This window comes from Amblyomma maculatum, chromosome 3 (genome assembly GCF_055883805.1).
Source record: "Amblyomma maculatum isolate TAMU_Amacu chromosome 3, ASM5588380v1, whole genome shotgun sequence".
Taxonomy (NCBI): domain Eukaryota; kingdom Metazoa; phylum Arthropoda; class Arachnida; order Ixodida; family Ixodidae; genus Amblyomma; species Amblyomma maculatum.
This window is the reverse complement of record NC_139346.1, coordinates 165,081,537-165,098,510: the sequence shown is the minus strand read 5'-3', so window position 1 is coordinate 165,098,510 and position 16,974 is coordinate 165,081,537. Positions and strand designations below refer to the sequence as shown.

Here is a 16,974-nt window from a genome sequence, read left to right as displayed (position 1 = left end):
CCTGCAGAGTGGCGCACCTCAGACGACAGGCCGATTTGTTTTATTTGCTGTCGAGCCGGCCACACTTCACGATATTGCCGCACTCATACCTTCCCCACCCCTCGCCCTTATTACAACGCTGACCGTCAGTACTACTACGGACCTCGACGCTTCCCTGCCCAACCTGAACAACTCCGCCCCGCATATGATGGACCTGGACACGAACACTTCCCTTCTCAGCCAGATGAACCTCACACCGAAGCCGTCTCAAGGGTCCGTCACACCAGCCGATCTCCATCTCCACGGTCTCGTCGATCCCGTTCACCGGTGCCTCCTCGCAACTCCTCCCCACCATACGCCGGCACCTACTCGGGAAACTAGTGAGTGCAGCGCCCGGGAGTGACGCTCCATTACCAACCTGGACTGTCGACTCGGAACTGACCCTCGTACCCAGACGTAACCTCATTGACATATTTGTGGACGGAGTCTCAGTTTCTACTCTTATTGACACTGGCGCCCACATTTCCGTCCTCAGTGCCTCGCTCCGTCAACGCTTCAACAAAGTTCTCACACCCGCTCCCTCATCTACCGTTCGTGTTGCTGATGGCAACACAGCTACTGTGGTTGGTATGTGTACTGCAAGAATTAACATTGCCGACCGCCATATCCCTGTGCTATCTACAGTCCTCACCAGTTGCCCTCACGACGTTATATTAGGACTCGACGTTTTAACTGCACATTCCGTGCTCATTGACTGTTCGTCTGGACTGCTTCATCTGGACCTGCCACTCTGTCCTGACAAACAGGCCTCTGATACTTCAACGCTCCGTCTCCGCTCCTCTACATTTACTCGTCTGCCACCAGAAGCTGCAGTGTATGTGCTCATGTCGCCTTTCCCCTCCATTTCTGATGGCGACTACGTTGTTTGCTCCATAACCGACGTGACACTGGAGCGCAGGATCGCTCTCCCTCATAACATCGTGCACGTAGAAAATAAGAACGCTTACATTCCAGTCTTGAACTTCGGCCTTTTTGTGCACGTTCTTCCTGAGGGCATTACTCTCGCCGAACTGATCACACTGTCTGACCTCACAGTTGCCGCTCTTTTATCTGACCCTACTGTTAAAGTGTCGACACGACCTACAACGTCTCCACCTCCGGAGGCCCGCATATTAGGAATGGTAGCACCTAAATTGGCCCTGACCGAGCTACAGCACTTACGGGTCTTCTGACTTCGTACAGCGATATTTTTGATTTTGGTGACCGCCCCTTAGGACAAACGTGCCTCGTTACACATCGTATTGATACCGGAGAAGCCCGGCCAATTCACAGACCTTATCGTGTCGCCATTTCTGAACGACACATCATACAAGGTGAAGTGGAGAAGATGTTAGAAAAAAACATTATAGAGCCTTTGAGCAGTTCCTGGGCGTCTCCTGTCGTGCTTGTTAAAAAGAAGGATAATACCTGGAGATTCTGCGTTGATTACCGACACCTGAACAAAATTACAAAGAAAGACTTTTACCCGCTCCCCAGGATAGATAATGCCCTCGACTGCTTGCACGGTGCCAGCTATTTCTCTTCCATTGATCTTCGTTCCGGTTATTGACAGATCGCAGTCGACGAACGAAACCGAGAGAAGACCATCTTCGTCACTCCCGATGGCCTGTATCAATTCAAGGTGATGCCTTTCGGCTTGTGTAATGCGCCCGCAACATTCGAGCGCATGATGGATCCTCTCCTGCGCGGCTTGAAATGGACGACGTGCTTGTGCTATCTCGATGACGTCATTGTATTTTCTTCAATATTCGAAAGCCATCTTCATCGCCTTGATACCATTCTTGGCGTCTTCCGAAAAGCTGGCCTTCAGCTGAACTCGAAGAAATGTAGCTTCGGCCGACGTGAACTCAAGGTGCTCGGTCACGTGGTCGATGCCCGTGGCGTTCAATCCGATCCAGACAAAATACGTGCTGTAAGTGCATTTCCTACACCCCGTTGTACCAGTGACGTGCGTAGTTTTCTTGGGCTTTGCTCCTAATTTCGGCGGTTTGTACCCAACTTTGCGGAGACGGCTCGTCCACTCACCAACCTTTTGAAGAAAGACGCTCCATTTTGTTGGCACCAAGAACAATCCCAAGCCTTTTCTGCGCTCATTGCAGCCCTCACCAACCCGCCCGTCCTGGCACACTTCAATCCTTCGGCACCAACAGAGGTACGCACCGACGCAACAGCAGATCGGTCGCATTCGCGTCATTGCTTATGCCAGTCGTCTCCTTTCAGCGGCTGAGCGGAATTATTTGATCACAGAACGTGAGTGTTTAGCCCTCATCTGGGCCATTACAAAATTTAGCCCTTACTTATTTGGCCGCCCGTTCTCCGTCACCAACGACCACCACGCCTTATGTTGGCTTTCTACGCTGAAGGATCCTACTGGTCGCCTAGGCCCTTGGGCCCTCCCACTTCAGGAATACACTTTTTCTGTCGTCCACAAATCTGGCCGGCTGCACGCTGACGCCGATTGCCTGTCCCGCAACCCGGTAGATCCGCCACCTGCGAGCGAGTGCGACAATGACATGATGTGTTGGCCGTCTCTGACCTTTCAAGCATTCGCCATTGGCAGAGCTTAGATCCCAAGCTTTGCAGCATTATTAATCGCCTCAGCACTGATCACCTTGATGCTACCCTTGTTCTGTTTGTGCTCCACGACGGCACCTCATACCGACGGAATATGCAACCAGAAGGCGCCGAGCTTCTGCTCGTAGTCCCCGAACACCTGCGTACCACCGTTCTTCAACAGCTGCATGACGCACCTACAGCGGGTCATCTTGGCGTGTCTCGTACGTACGATAGCGTCCGCCGCCGCTTCTTTTGGCCAGGCCTCTATCGCTCTGTTCGTCGTTACGTGGCTTCTTGTGACCGGTGTCAGCGACGGAAGAAGCCCTCGGTCATGCATGCTGGATCCCTGCAGCCGATCGACATCCCTGTAGACCCGTTTGCCCGATTTGGCCTTGACCTCCTCGGGCCTTTCCCACTTTCTGCGTCGGGAAATAAATGGATTGCGGTGGCCACAGATTATACTACGCGCTACGCTGTCACCCGAGCGATACCCACCAGCTGTGCAACTGACGTGGCTACGTTTCTTCTCCATGACGTCATCCTGCTCCATGGTGCTCCACGCCAGTTGCTCACTGACCGTGGCCGTTGCTTTCTTGCTCGAGTAGTCGACGAAATTCTTCGGTACTGCTCCATTAAGCACCATTTTACCACCGCTTACCATCCACAAACGAAAGGCATCACCGAACGCCTCAACCGCACGCTCGCGGACATGCTGTCAATGTATGCCTCGGATGATCATCGTGACTGGGATATCACATTGTCGTTTGTAACGTTCGCGTACAATGCCTCTCGTCACGACACAATGGGCTACTCACCGTTTTATCTTCTATACGGCCGCGACCCTCCCCTTCCGTTTGACAGAGTACTGCCTCCCGCCGCTAACGCCAGTTGCTACGTTCGTGACGCCATCTCCCGAGCTCACGCCGCCCTTGTTATTGCTCGCCGCCGACTGGCCTCCTCCCAAAATTCTCAAAAAAGACGCCATGATTCTCGCCACCGGGATGTCCATTACTCTCCGGGCTCTCTCGTCTTGCTCTGGACTCCCGCTCGTAAATTTGGGCTGTGTGAGAAGCTCTTGCCACGCTACGCAGGACCCTACTGTGTTTTACGGCCAGTCACTCCTGTGACATACGAGGTCGCCCCTGTACATCCGCCGCGACAGTCCTCTATACCACGCACCGAGATTGTTCATGTCGCCAGAATGAAGGCGTACTACCCTGCAGTAGTTTGTCCTAGTGCGCACCGGGACTGTGCTTTTCGTGGCGGGGTAATGTTACGTATATGCCACCGAAGAGGACGACGATAGAAAATAGAGTGAGAGACGACGAAGCTGAAGAAACCGTTGGGGCTTGGCTAAACACCTGCTGTGTTCTGCTCTGCTGTGCTGTGAACACTTGCTCATCTCCTGCTGTGGTTTCCTGTGGCTGCAAAATCCTCCATGTCCACTGGTGAGTCGGACATCATGGCACCTACACGGGAAAGTGCATCAGCAGCAGCATTTTTCGGTCCATGGACGTGACGGAGATCCACTGCAAACTCTGAGATAAAGGACGTTTGGCAAATCTGGCGTCCGGTGTAGGCGCTGTGATTCCGTTGGATGACAAACATCAGGGGCTTGTGATCTGTGACGACGTGAAAGTTCCGATCCTCCAGGCAGTTGCGGAAATGATTGATGGCTAGGTACACCGTGAGGAGTTTTTGAACAAAGGTGCTGTATTTAGCCTCTGGTAGCTTTAGATTTTGTGAGAAAAACCGAGAGGCTGCCAGCTAGAGGCGTGCTGCTCAAATACTACGCCGACTGCAATGCTATATGCATCAGTGACAAGGCGCAGGGGAGCGTCAGGAACGGGATTTATTAGCAAAGTGGCGTCTGCGAGCGCCTTTTTTGCAGCATCGAATGCAGCTGCAGTGTCATCAGTCCACTCAAGTGGCGCAGCTGGATCTTTTTTGGTTGCCAGAAGGTTGATTAGGGGCTTCAGCAAATTGACATACTTGGGGAGAAAGCGGCGGTGAAAGAAATTCTTGCAACTTGGTGTCAGCAACACCTTTGAAGAATTAAGAGAGAGCCAACTTAAGGCCTAAGAGAAAAGATTGAGCAGTACGAAGACCGGAAGAGCGCTCCTGACAAGACTAGGTCGCAAGCTAGAAGAACCACAGAGCAGCCGAGTGACAGTACCGGATCTGCTACGAAGAAAGATAAGCACACAACCCATACTCCGAAACATGGATCCAAATCTCCACGCTCGCAGAAGGGCAGCTAGGGCAGAACATTACGAGAAAAACATGGGACACAGGGAAGACGCAGTCTACACAGACGCCTCTAGAGAACCCCAGGTGGTCGAAATTTCCGGAGTCCTCCACTACGGCGTCTCTCATAGCCTGAGTTGCTTTGGGACGTTAAACCCCACAAACCAACCAACCATATCCACAAACACACAAAGGAAACGCAGTAGCGGTGGTAGTAAACCACGAAGGAGAACACATCGCAAGTGTCACGACCAGGGTGTCTGACATAACAGAATCAGAAGAGATAGCCATTGCTCTGGCTGTAAGAGAAGGATATAGGACAGGGAGACCTCTCCACATCCTAACAGACTCACAAGAGGCGTGCCGGAATTACACTAGGGGCAGGATTAGCAGTGCGGCCCTCAAGATCCTCAAAGGGGATCTTGAGGGCCTCGGAGGAGACACCAAAGCAAAACATAATCTGGATACCGAGCCACGCGGGAATCAGGGGCAACGAGGGGGCAGACAACCTAGCTCGAGGGATGACCAGCCGAGCGGGAGCGTCGCACACCCCGGAGGACCCCCAGATCAGATGCGGAGAGAGATATTCAGACCTACTAAACCTATATAAGGGGCTGAGGTTCCACTACCCCCCGCCACACAAACAACTAACCAAGGAAGAAGCCACGGGATGGAGGAGACTACAAACGGGCTCCTTCCCAAACCTACACATACTAAAGCTTTTTCCAACACAATATAGCGCCAGCTGCCCATGGTGCGGATCAAAACCAACACTCTATCACATCACGTGGGAGTGCGAGAGAAATCATGCATTTCACAAACAGAAAACACCAAGTGCGGAGCAATGGGAGAGCCGGCTCACCAGCTGCGAGCTAGAGGCCCAGAGGGCACTCATAGCACACGCTAGCGAGGTGGCCCAACTCAGTGGAGCCCTGGACTAGGAACCCAACCACGGCCAGGGAGGTGACGGACATCCAGAAGAAGCTTCGACCTCCACCGCTAACAAACTTCCAAAAGACAAATAAAGTTTTCAATCAATCAATCAATCTGATGGACCAAGAATTCTCTGAGCTTCTAATGTGATGTAGGGGGTGGAAAATCTTGAACGGCTTTTACTTTGCTGTCGATAGGCCGGATACTTTGTGGAACTATAAGATGGCCTAGAAACTGAATTGCACCGACGCCGAAAAGACGCTTCTCCGGATGATAACTAGGACGTATTCAAGGCATTGTAAAAGGGCGCCAGCTGAGCTGCGTGCTCATCCTCGGAGGAGCTTGCGGCAAGGAGATCATCGATGTAGACGAAAACGAAGTCGAGGCCTAACATAACCTCGTTTAGAGTTCGCTGAAAAGCCCGAGCAGCGTTGTGCAATCCAAAAGGCATCCTCACATACTAGAAGCCTAATTTAAGCCGTCTTCGGAATATCAGCAAGCTCCACGGGGATTTGATGGTAACCTTCATTATGTCAATCATATAGAAGATCCTGCAACCAGCCAAATTTGATGAAAAGCCATGTATGTGAGGAAGTTGATAGCGTTCTGGTAAGGTGTGAGCATTGTGGGCGTGGTAATCTCCACATCGCCTTTAGTCACTCGGATCTTTCTTTGGCACCATGTGGAGTGGCAATGCCCAGTTGATGGAGGAAGTGCACACAATGCCGAATTAAAGCATGTGTTGAAACTCATGGCAAGTGACAGCGAGGCGCTCACCGGACAGTCGGTGAGGGCGAACAAGCACAGGTGGTCCTGAGGTCACGATGTGGTGGGTGATCTCAAGTGTTACCGGGGACTCTCTGGTGTGCGGCTTCGTGATGTTGGCAAAATCGGCAGATTTTCTCATATGGCGACCCAGGGACGAGAGCTCTAAGGCCTGCCGCCGAAAAGGTGGAGAGTATGGCGTTGATGGAGAGTTTCGTGCTTAGATCGATGAGGCGATGAGCCTGCATATCGACAGCGAGGTTGAAGAAACTGGGGAAATCAGCGCCGAGAACAGCTTGCGAGATTTCAGCGATGATGAAAATTTAGCGAAACGTCCAGCGCAATTCGAAGTTAATTGTAAGAGACCGTTGGGGCTACATGTGAATGGGGGAGTTGTTTATTGCTTGCAACGGTGAGGTCGGTTTGTTGCAAAGGCGACCTGCCCAAGCTGCTTGTACTACACTGAGCAGTGCTCCCGTATTAACGAGGAAGCGACCATCAGTGATTTTGTCCGAAACCTAGAACAGGCGGCATGTCCGTCCACCCGTACTACTTGCCGCCGTCATTGGCCAGTCGCAGCGTTTCCCGACCAGGAGCATGGCCGGGTAGGTGCACTTGCGGGCAGAGCTGCCCAAAATACGGTGGTACTAGAAGACAGCCGAGGAGGAGGAGTCTTGGTGCACTTCTGATGGTTGGTGTTCCGGCGAGGGCGACGATGCTTGGGAGTGGCGGAGGGACTGAAACCTCGGCGGAGAACGGCGAGGCGGGGGCGTGAAGTCATCAAGCCGTCTGTCTAAAGCCTCCAGTCTTTCTTCTATGCTCACAAGCAGAGGTGGGCAAATGCCCTCATTTTGGCCTTTCCTCCCTCGTCCTCAATTTACAATCGGCTGCCCTCCCTCACCCTCACCCTCACTTAAAAAAAAATATTCGCCCTCCCTCGCCCTCATCCTCACTTAAAAAATATTGCTGGTCCTCACTCACCCTCACCCTCATCTCATTTGCCCTCCCTCACCCTCAACCTCATGCCCAGCAGTTTGAATATTTTAGTTATTTTTCATTATTTTCGATCCATGACAACGTTACAGCGAGTCAAAGTAGGCGCAAACTATTATCTGCGTCTGTTTTCGGCAGAGTCAAGCCGCGTTGATCATTTAGCAATCCGAATTTTTCGAAGCTAACAATGCACTTAAATAAATGGCGGGGCTGCGTTCATGCTGTAGCGTATCACTGGCAAGAGCCGTCTGGTACTTGTTCCGACAGTTTGGGAGATTAAGATATGCACTGCACATGAAAACAAGAGGCTGTGAAAAGTGCAAAGAACAATTCTTGCAGTGCCCTAAGCATGCCAATCAAAGGCGAAACTTCGAGGAGGAAGGAAAATAACCACTGTCATAGTTTACCGGGCAAACCTGCCCATCGTTTCACACGCCATGTGTTTGAAGGAGATAGAGTGATCAAATATATTTACACAGCGCATGAGGCAGGAGGAGGTTCTAACTTCTAACCAGCCGCAGACGGAAGGCATGAGGCGTATAAGGCATATTAGACAACAGAACAATGTAATCTAATTCAAGTAACAGAAAAACGCTATCACACAGAAGCGTGAATTTCGAGGGAGTCAGGGTGTCATGACCCTCGATCGCTTCGCAGAGGGGGTTGGGATGGGGGGACATAGCATGCGAGCCCGGGGCCGTGCGCGATAATTCCAGACATGTAGTACATGTAGTGTCATTTGGGAAACGCCGCGTAAAAATGCGGTTGTTAGGACACGGCGCTGTATCGCATCCCGCTTTCGTCCAAGAACAAACCGAAAACGCAAAGTGAAACACGTACCTCTGTTGCACTTCTGGTTTTCACGAACGCCGCCTCAGTATTGCGTAAAATCTTTTTTTTTTTTCCAATTTCTAATAAAGCTATACGAGAATTGGACCAGACAGCGTCTAACTAGAGCAGTACGATGTGCAAAGTGAACAGGCCAGAATTTCATGCATAAGGATTGATTATGCTTCCTGAATAGTGTGCTTAAATCTAGGATCACTTATGAAAAAAGCACTGCTTATAGAACGGGAACAGAAGAGCAACACATATGCGCCAACTAGCCGAAATCAGCACTCTGCATTAATTCGCCTAAGTTCACATCTCCATAGCTGATCTGCTTCATTCCGGACAAACCCGCATATGGTTGGTTGGTTCACAGGAAGGGAAAGGCGCAGTATCTGTCACACTTGCTCTGTGGACACCTGAACCGCGCCGTAAGGGAAGGGATGAGGGTGGGAGCGAAAGTGGAAAGAGAGAAAGCGGAGCCGTAGTGGAGGGCTACGGAGTAATTTCGACCACCTGGGGATCTTTAACGTGCGCTGACATCGCACAGCACACGGACGCCTCTTCGTTTCGCCTTCATCGAAACGCAGCCGCCGAGGTCGGGTTCGAACCCGGGTATTCCGGACAGTAGTCGGGCGTCTTACCACTGCACCACCCCGGCGGGGCAAACCCGCATATGCAAAAGCCGGAAAACGGATTGTCTGCACTGTGAGGGCAAGAGCGGCAAATAAAAATGAAACTCACCCGGAACCTGCATGACGTCCTACACACCTTTCACTTGGACCGCGCATTTCCCAATAATATCCGAGGACACTGTCACAATGGAAACTTATTCGCGCACATAGTACACAGACGTCCTTGAGCATATAGAATTTGTAACAGCGCAACAAAGTGTTGTTTCAACAAGCGTCAACAACTTGAGCGGTCCGATCGAAAAGACACAGCAACACAAACTGAAGGGCTTCCCCAGCCATTCCTGCCGTTCGCTGTTTTTATCTTTTTTTGTTTTTTGGAGGGGGGGGGGGGGGACTGAGCTGAAGGAAGACCCTTTCTTTGGACAGAGAGCGGGAAAGGAACGCGCGGTGGTGGACGCATGTGTATCCTTCCGAGAGCAATGTTGCCACGTCCATCCATGTCTCCACCCGGTGCCTCAGGGAGATCTGATAAGACCAGCCACAGCCGCCTTTTGAGCCCAGCCGTGGACCAGCGTGCGTGGTCTGCCCACAACTCGGATATTTTTTTCTTTTTTTAACAGCTTTCCTAATGACAGCTGCCCTCGCTATGGGAGGGGGGGGGGGAGGAGTCAAGCGCCTGTCGTCGGCGCATTGCCACAGGGTGCAAAGCTAGGCGCACACTGATTGTTTTGTGCGTTATCTGTCGCCCTCCCAAGAGGTCTTCAAACGAAGCGCCGCTAACCAAAGCTCTCGGGCGTGCAGGCTGAGGTGCACCCCGGCTAACAACGTTCCGGCTTACAGCCTTGTAGAACACTGTAGCCCGCCGAATGGAACATCTTCCCGCGGCCTTGTACGAGCAGTGGCGTTCGTTGCTTCGTTCACACTTCACACTGCTTCGAACCCATTCTCGAACCCGTTCACTGCTTCACACGAGAAGCAATCAACCGCTTGCACAACAACATGGGAAATCCGCGGAAGAGAGGAGGCGTCTTTCCTTCCACAGAAATGGCTAAGCACAATCAGGTGCACAAAAATCAGGGCTGTCATAGTTCCAACCTGCCAGCTGGAGATCCTAGGACATCCCACGACTACGCGAAATTGGGCTTACTTTTATCTCAGCTGTCTGGTTTATTAATATTGAGTCAGTCTTAGAGTGAATGTGGGGCGCTGAAAATGAGAGGTTGTGTTGAGCGTTCGAGAGCAGGTATCACGCAAACCCTCGAAGCCTTCTTCCCTAATGCCTTCCTCTTCTTCGGACCTGGTAGACGTTTTAACAGTATGCGAGACAGGTGCTCTCTGGTACGACTTTAGCCTTAGCGGCATGTATCTCAGCTGGTCATCTTTATGTTAAGAAAATGTAGGGACACTTATTAAAACGTTCTCATAAAGTCCGAAGCTTTGGTTTTGAGGCAGTGGGTCTTACTCGAGGTCTAAGCGTCCTGGAGGGCTGGAATTCGACGTCACCCTCTCATCGCATAGGTCAAAAGCACTCAGGGCGGACGTCTATAACCAAATGTGAATTGATGTTTTGTAGCTTTCCTGGAATCTAAAACCCTGCTTTACGTCAGTTCAAAATTCCAGTTCAGCGGTTGCCCTATTCTGCAGCATTGAGCCTACATCACTTTTTCGCTTTATATCGTGACGTACCAAGCACAGTAAACCATGCTTTGGATAAGAAGGTGCTGAAAGCCGACATAAACGTGGTCCACCCCTAGAGTGAAGCTGATCTTGGCAAATTAAGTCATGGCAAAATAAGAACACTGGCACGTTGCCGTACGTGCGACTCCTTAAGTTATCGGATAAGGCGACGGAGGCTTCAATTGCTAACACAAGTGTTGAATTCCAGCTTAATGTAGTATGCTTCGTATACTTTTCTGCTTGTTTCGAACGCGAACTTCTTCAAGATTGTCGTTTCGCAGAATGGAGGTGCACGTTTTTGAAACAGAACCACGACACTGACGACATAGACGGCCAGTTTCCCACCACCCCGCCAGTGCGTCTAATCCTGCGTGGAGCTCTAAAGTGCACGTTTCTGCAACATCCAATTTGTTCTGTGTAGCTTCTGACACGGGAGATTGGTATATGGTAAATGACGGCACTCTCCCTCGGCACGAATCTGCCTAAGTGTTTGATACTGCATCCTTAGCTGCTTGTGCTTTCCTTGCACTATATTGCACAAGCTAGCCAGTTTTTCGTGTACAGTGATGACTACCAATACGTCACCTTTCTGAGCCATGTTTTTTAAGCGGTGGGAAATTTGATAGTTATATGGAATGACAACGGATCTTGTACCTTGCGCTTCTTCAGCGCAGCGGTGCTGCTCTACATCCCTAGCATCCCTGGCAAGGTCCTCTAAAACAAAGGTGACCACCTCAGAGGCAAATCTTGCACTGGTCAGTGTTTGCAGCCAGACATCCACGCTATATGTGTCATTTCACGTTAGGCAGGATTTGCAAAGAGCGGCATGCAGGTAGTTTTTAGCAATGCTCTCCTTAGGAACCTTTGAATGAGCTAACTGGTGGCTTAAAATACCTTCTTTTTTTATAGCGAGGCTGATACCTCAAGCATGGTTTGATTTTGCGAACAGCAACGCATATATCTAAGAACTGCAAGCACCCCTGCGCACCCAACCCGAAAGCGCATTCGGCAAAGAATTAAACCTGGTACAGTATTGTCATATCCCCCTCATGCGTGAGTCTATGACAGCATTCAGCCTTACGATCGTCGGGCATTCCTATGCATTAAACTTATTCTGAATACAGAACAGATGCTAAAATCAAAGAATATTAAAGAACCTTCTCCGGTGCAGGACTTCAACAGGTTAGCACGAAATGAGAACACTCTATAGACTTTGGATACTGGAAATGAAACAACTCCTTCGCGAAATTGTGCTCAATGCTCACACGCTGTAGTTATTACTTTCAAATCGATGCTATGTTAACACTGATCTCAAGAAAACTGTCTTAAGAAAATAGAAAAAGTAAAACTTGATGCTATTGAAATTGCGGAAAAAACAATACGCTGTAAATACGAGCCGCACGTATTATTGAACGATTTGACAATTTTGATAATTCACAACAAGGAGAAAATCGATAAAATAAATAAGAAAATATTTCTTGTTCCTGCAAACACATGATAAAGATTGCAACGGATATTGAACTGCGGTTTATTTTATTGCAGCTATTATCAGCACAAATTCAATGCTGTTTGTTTATTTCGGTTGGTTTTGTTGCGAATTGTAATTTACACAATTTATGAAAGTTTTATGTAAAACCTTGCTAACCAAACAGTCAAGTAACACTGTCAAGAAACATTTCGCATGCGTTGGCTACTCATGCAAGCTATCTGAACGAGAAAAAAAAACAAACGTGGCAGGGTCCCAGCAGATAAGATCACCCCACCTCGGTCTTTTGTGTTCAACGTTTCTCTGCGCGTCCCCTCTACTTTAGACGCCGTTTTTTTTTTCTGGACGTGTTTTTTCCTAAATGGCAAAAAAACGTTAGCAGTTAGAAGCGGGGGTCCTGTGTATTTTGCCGGTCCTGTCGTGTCCTGTGAGGCTGGAAAAGGCGACATCGTTCTCGGGGACTTCCTGGAGCTTCCTAGGGTCGTTTTTAGACTTTTCTTCACCACGAGCGACGGGGCAATTTTGTGGCTTTCGTTCCGGCATCTTCTATAGCTGCAGCGCCTGTGCCCCGTTCCATTACATCTGTTTTCTATACAACACATGCCCAGTGGAGGAGAAAGTGTGTTGTCCCTCATGCCTTTCGGGTTGTCACGTGTTTCTTCTTACTGCAGAAACTACGCCTTTCGTGGAACATTTGCCCTCGCCCCTCAAACTCTGTATCTTTCCCTCCCTCACCCTCCCCTCACCGCCTCTGCCCTCCCTCACCCTCGTCCTCACGAATTTTTCAGCGTCGATCCTCCCTCGCCCTCACCTCACCGAGTCACATCCTCACGAGGTGAGGGCGAGGACGCCCTCATGAGGGTTCACCCTCGTGAGGATGCCCATGTCTGCTCACAAGCTGGGAGGCTGCGGTAGTAGTGAAAGGCAGAGCGCTCACAGCGCGTACACGGGTGTGCCTTGAGTAATCCACAACACGGTCCGCGAGTTAGGTGAGCTTGTCCAGAGTGACATCACCCGCAGCCGCGAGGACAAGGACTATGTTCTGAGGAAGATGCTGGAGAAACAACTCACGCATTAAACTGTCCTGTACCGAGGGGGAGTCTACAAGCAGCTGTCGCATGCGACAGAGGAGCTGCGAAGTACGGCAATCACCGAATTCTGTAGCGGTAAGAAGCTGCTAGAGTCGGCTGCGCTCAGGCACTGATTTACGGTCAACGAGAGCCGCCATCAACGTGTCAAATGATCGAGCCGTGTTCGGCGAGGTGATAATGTCCGCTAATTCCTCGGCGACGTCAGAAAACACGGAGGACACGAGATGGAGGAACTTGGTCTCCTGGCTGGTGATACGCTGCAGGTGGAAATGCGCCTCAACTTGGAGTACCCAGGCACGAGGGATGCTGGGCCAAAATAGTGGCAGGTTGGTTGGTGTGGCCAATGCCGAGTCACCCAATATGTCGGAGATAAGACGAGTAATAACCAGCTCCGACAGCGTTCGGGTTAGAACTGCTTTTTTGTTATTGTTCTGCTCACACTGGGGCACCTAGTCAAACCTCTTCTTATTTTTCCAGCGCCGTGCCGTGGCTTGCGATAATTAAGCGCGCGGCGCAAGGGGCGCTACAAGTGCCATTATCCTTGTCGCGTCCTATGCGGTAAAGGTAGAGCCTAAGTGTTCCCACAAACTTATTTAATTTGTTACTGACAGCGCCGAGTCAGTCAAGAATTTCAAAGTACGAAATCCTAATGAGGAGGCTCCCTGGAAATATGTAATCGGTCCTGCAGTGAGAAAGCGCGCTCTTCAAACACAAGATACGATGCCCCCCGCCCCCCTCCCTCCTATGCTTTCTCCGCTTCCACACTCGTGTCCCAAAAACATTTATTAACAGGCATAAAACAACGGCACTCATGTGCCACAGCAACGCGTCGATGGAAGGAGAAAATAGAAAACGCAGGAAAAGATAAAGTTGATGCGAATGCCCGACACTGTCGGCGATGGTACACCGACGAAATCCACTGGTCTCCAATTGTTGCACTGGGATAATTCGTCGCCAGATCGTGATTCGACTTCGATCATTTTTCTCATCGAACCGGTCGTCACCAAGCGGTGCATTGCGCCGCCCACGCCGGTCCGTCTGCGCTGTCGCTGTAGGCGCTACAATCCATCACAGCCCACGCAGGTACGCATACGAAATAGTAAAGAGGGAGTTAAGGATGGGAACGGGCGTCAAAACTCTTCACAGCTTCTTGTGAATGTAGTCCACTCTGGAATATGTTTGGTCTTGTTTAGTTGGGTTTCGGTCATGTCCAATACAAGGAAATCAAATCAAGGTATGGTGGCTTTCGACTTATTTCCCTCACGCTTCCAATTTTACATTTATTTAATGTACTGTCTACAGCAACCTCATATTGAGATTAAATCCTACAAATATTATCGTGTGCTGACGATGCGAATGCTACTTTTCCCGGTCTCAGTTTTCGAGTTCTTCAGCAATAATCAAATGCTTGGCATATCAAGGTGATTATTTACCTGACATGTATCGATTTAAACCTATATACGGTTCAGAAAACGGCGTTTTTTGCTCTTCTACCCATACAGACTAGAAGACCATTGTATATGAAATTAAATATAACTGCGCAGGTGACATTGTATTTGTTTTTACTTCAGCAATGATACAAGATAATTATGTGGAATGCATTAAACTAAACGTTTCCCGAACTCTCTGCGTGATCCACCTCTGTAATAATTGGAGAAGAACTGATGGTTTGCTCTTGTTCCTTTTACTGCGTTCAATACTGCCACCATGCGTGAGGTTTTGCACCCAAGCTCATTTATATTAACTTGTTTCGATTAAGAAAAGAGTCCTACAAGCATTATACACTGGCCCAGCTACTAACACATTTTTCCACAAAACTTTTCACATGTATGATATTTTGTATCTCGCAAAATATTTCCTACGAAATATAGGAGGACTACATTTCTTCCTGTTAGCTTTCGAGAAACATTATGATATAGATTACACATTTTTTCTCTGTCGAACAAAATACTATGAATACAAATCATGGGTACCAAACTCCAAACTGCAACCTATGTAATCCGTACCACTCATTTGCAAAATTAAGTTCAGTTAACAAAGTTGTGTTCTTATTTTTAAAAGAAATCGCAGTGTAGTTCTCCTTACTCAATAATTTTGAGCAGTCAGAAAATTTACAAGCATTGCTATCAGCCTTTTCAATAATTTTTGTAAGTAAATAATGTTACAAATTTAACAACGCTAACAAATGTTGCTAATTTTAGCTACGTTTTGACCGTTTTAATTCACTACAAGTACCCTTTTGCAGCATCTATTATGCTACACCTAAACGCATTTGGCTATTTTTGTTCTGTTCTCTCTTGCTGTTAGGAAGCTTATTAGCTGTTTTATTTTGACCCGGCCTTATGGTATATTGTTGTATTTGTTTTGTTGATTATGGTATTAAATTGCTGCATATACGTTTCAAACAGCTTTGTCGTTAACTCGTTTTTCCCGTTGAGCCACCGGGGTCACGACATGCAACCCGAGATACAGGCCTCGTCAGCAAGCATGCTTTCTCAGCCCCCCGCAGTGTCTCCGCGGGGCATTACTGAATTAAAATGTTAAAGAAAATGGTACCATTGCTAAGCTTATGCGGCCTACTTGAGGGGTTTCTACTATGAACTAACGAGGCTTTAAAATGATTGTGCCTTATATAGATAGATGGGTTTATTGATAGGAAAGGCAGAAAGTTTGGCCTGAATGATTAAAGTCTGGCCTGCTACACTGCACTGGGGAAGGGGAAGGGGAAGGGGAGATGAAAGAATATGGGAGAAGACATATGAAAATATATATAGACATGGCAACTTGTGTTACAAGCGCGAGTCAAGCCCGGTGTCGCCTAAAAAACGGCAAAGAGCCCGCCATGCCTGGACACCCCACCTCTTGTCCTTCCAAGCGCCCAGCAGCAACTCCTCCGAAAGGGGCATCTTGTCCAACCGCTTCAAGGAAGTGGAAGTGCTTATTGAAGCGAAAAGCTTCACTAGGCTAGTCAACTCCGAGTCTTGCGTGTGCTCCGTCGTTGGCAGGAGCTGTCAACTCGGGTCGCTCCTTTCATACGGGAGGTCAGCTTGCCAGAACAATTTGAATTCATATTGCCCCTACAACACGCAGGCACGTCCATACGGCTTGGTTAAAGCGGGACTTTATATGTGGGCTGGTAGCTTACGCTCTCGCGTCATACCCTTAAAAGCTGAGGTTACGTACCCTCAATAACGTAACGCCCTGCACTGATAGGGTGGGATAGGGGAATAATGTAGCAGGCAAAAGAAGTTCTCGCTTCCATCAGGGCTTAAACAAGAGCTAAACCACAGGTAATTTTTTGTCCGTTTTTCGACATGTGTCCTCGCTAAGACTTTAAACGCATTAGCATTTCGAGAGTCATACAGGTGTGAAATATGAGGCGTCGGCGTTTGCATGCAACCTCTGTTCCTGCCAATCATGATAAGTGAAGTTGGCCTTTAGAGCCTTCGCCTCTCTCCACCTACCAAAAATTTCAGGTGGTGACAGAGAATTGTGCTTTACACTAAGAGATAGAGGCGTGAATAGAACTAAGAATATGGACGCCACAAAACTGATTAAAAACTGAATAAATAACAACAAAATCAGCATCGGAATATACCCGTGAGTGAAAGACAACTACATCAGCACTAAAATAGACTGGCACGTGGAAAATGCTATCGAATTAATTCTGAATGCATTTATTCTATGCCCCGGAAATTGTTTGTCCAGTCTATGTCAGTGTCCT

At 49.0% G+C, this 16,974-nt stretch overlaps 1 protein-coding gene and 1 pseudogene across 1 annotated transcript in view; one reads left to right on the top strand and one right to left on the bottom strand.

Moving 5' to 3' along the window:
• Positions 1 to 6,705: 6,705 nt before the first annotated feature.
• On the bottom strand, positions 6,706 to 16,156 carry LOC146196743 (uncharacterized; annotated as a pseudogene).
• LOC146196742 (beta-1,4-N-acetylgalactosaminyltransferase bre-4-like) overlaps positions 14,350 to 16,974 on the top strand; it is a 23,651-nt gene continuing 21,026 nt past the window's right edge. The window contains exon 1 of the mRNA XM_084597068.1: positions 14,350 to 14,484. The gene's annotated coding sequence lies outside the window, so the exon portion shown is untranslated. The remainder of the gene's footprint in view (positions 14,485 to 16,974) is intronic.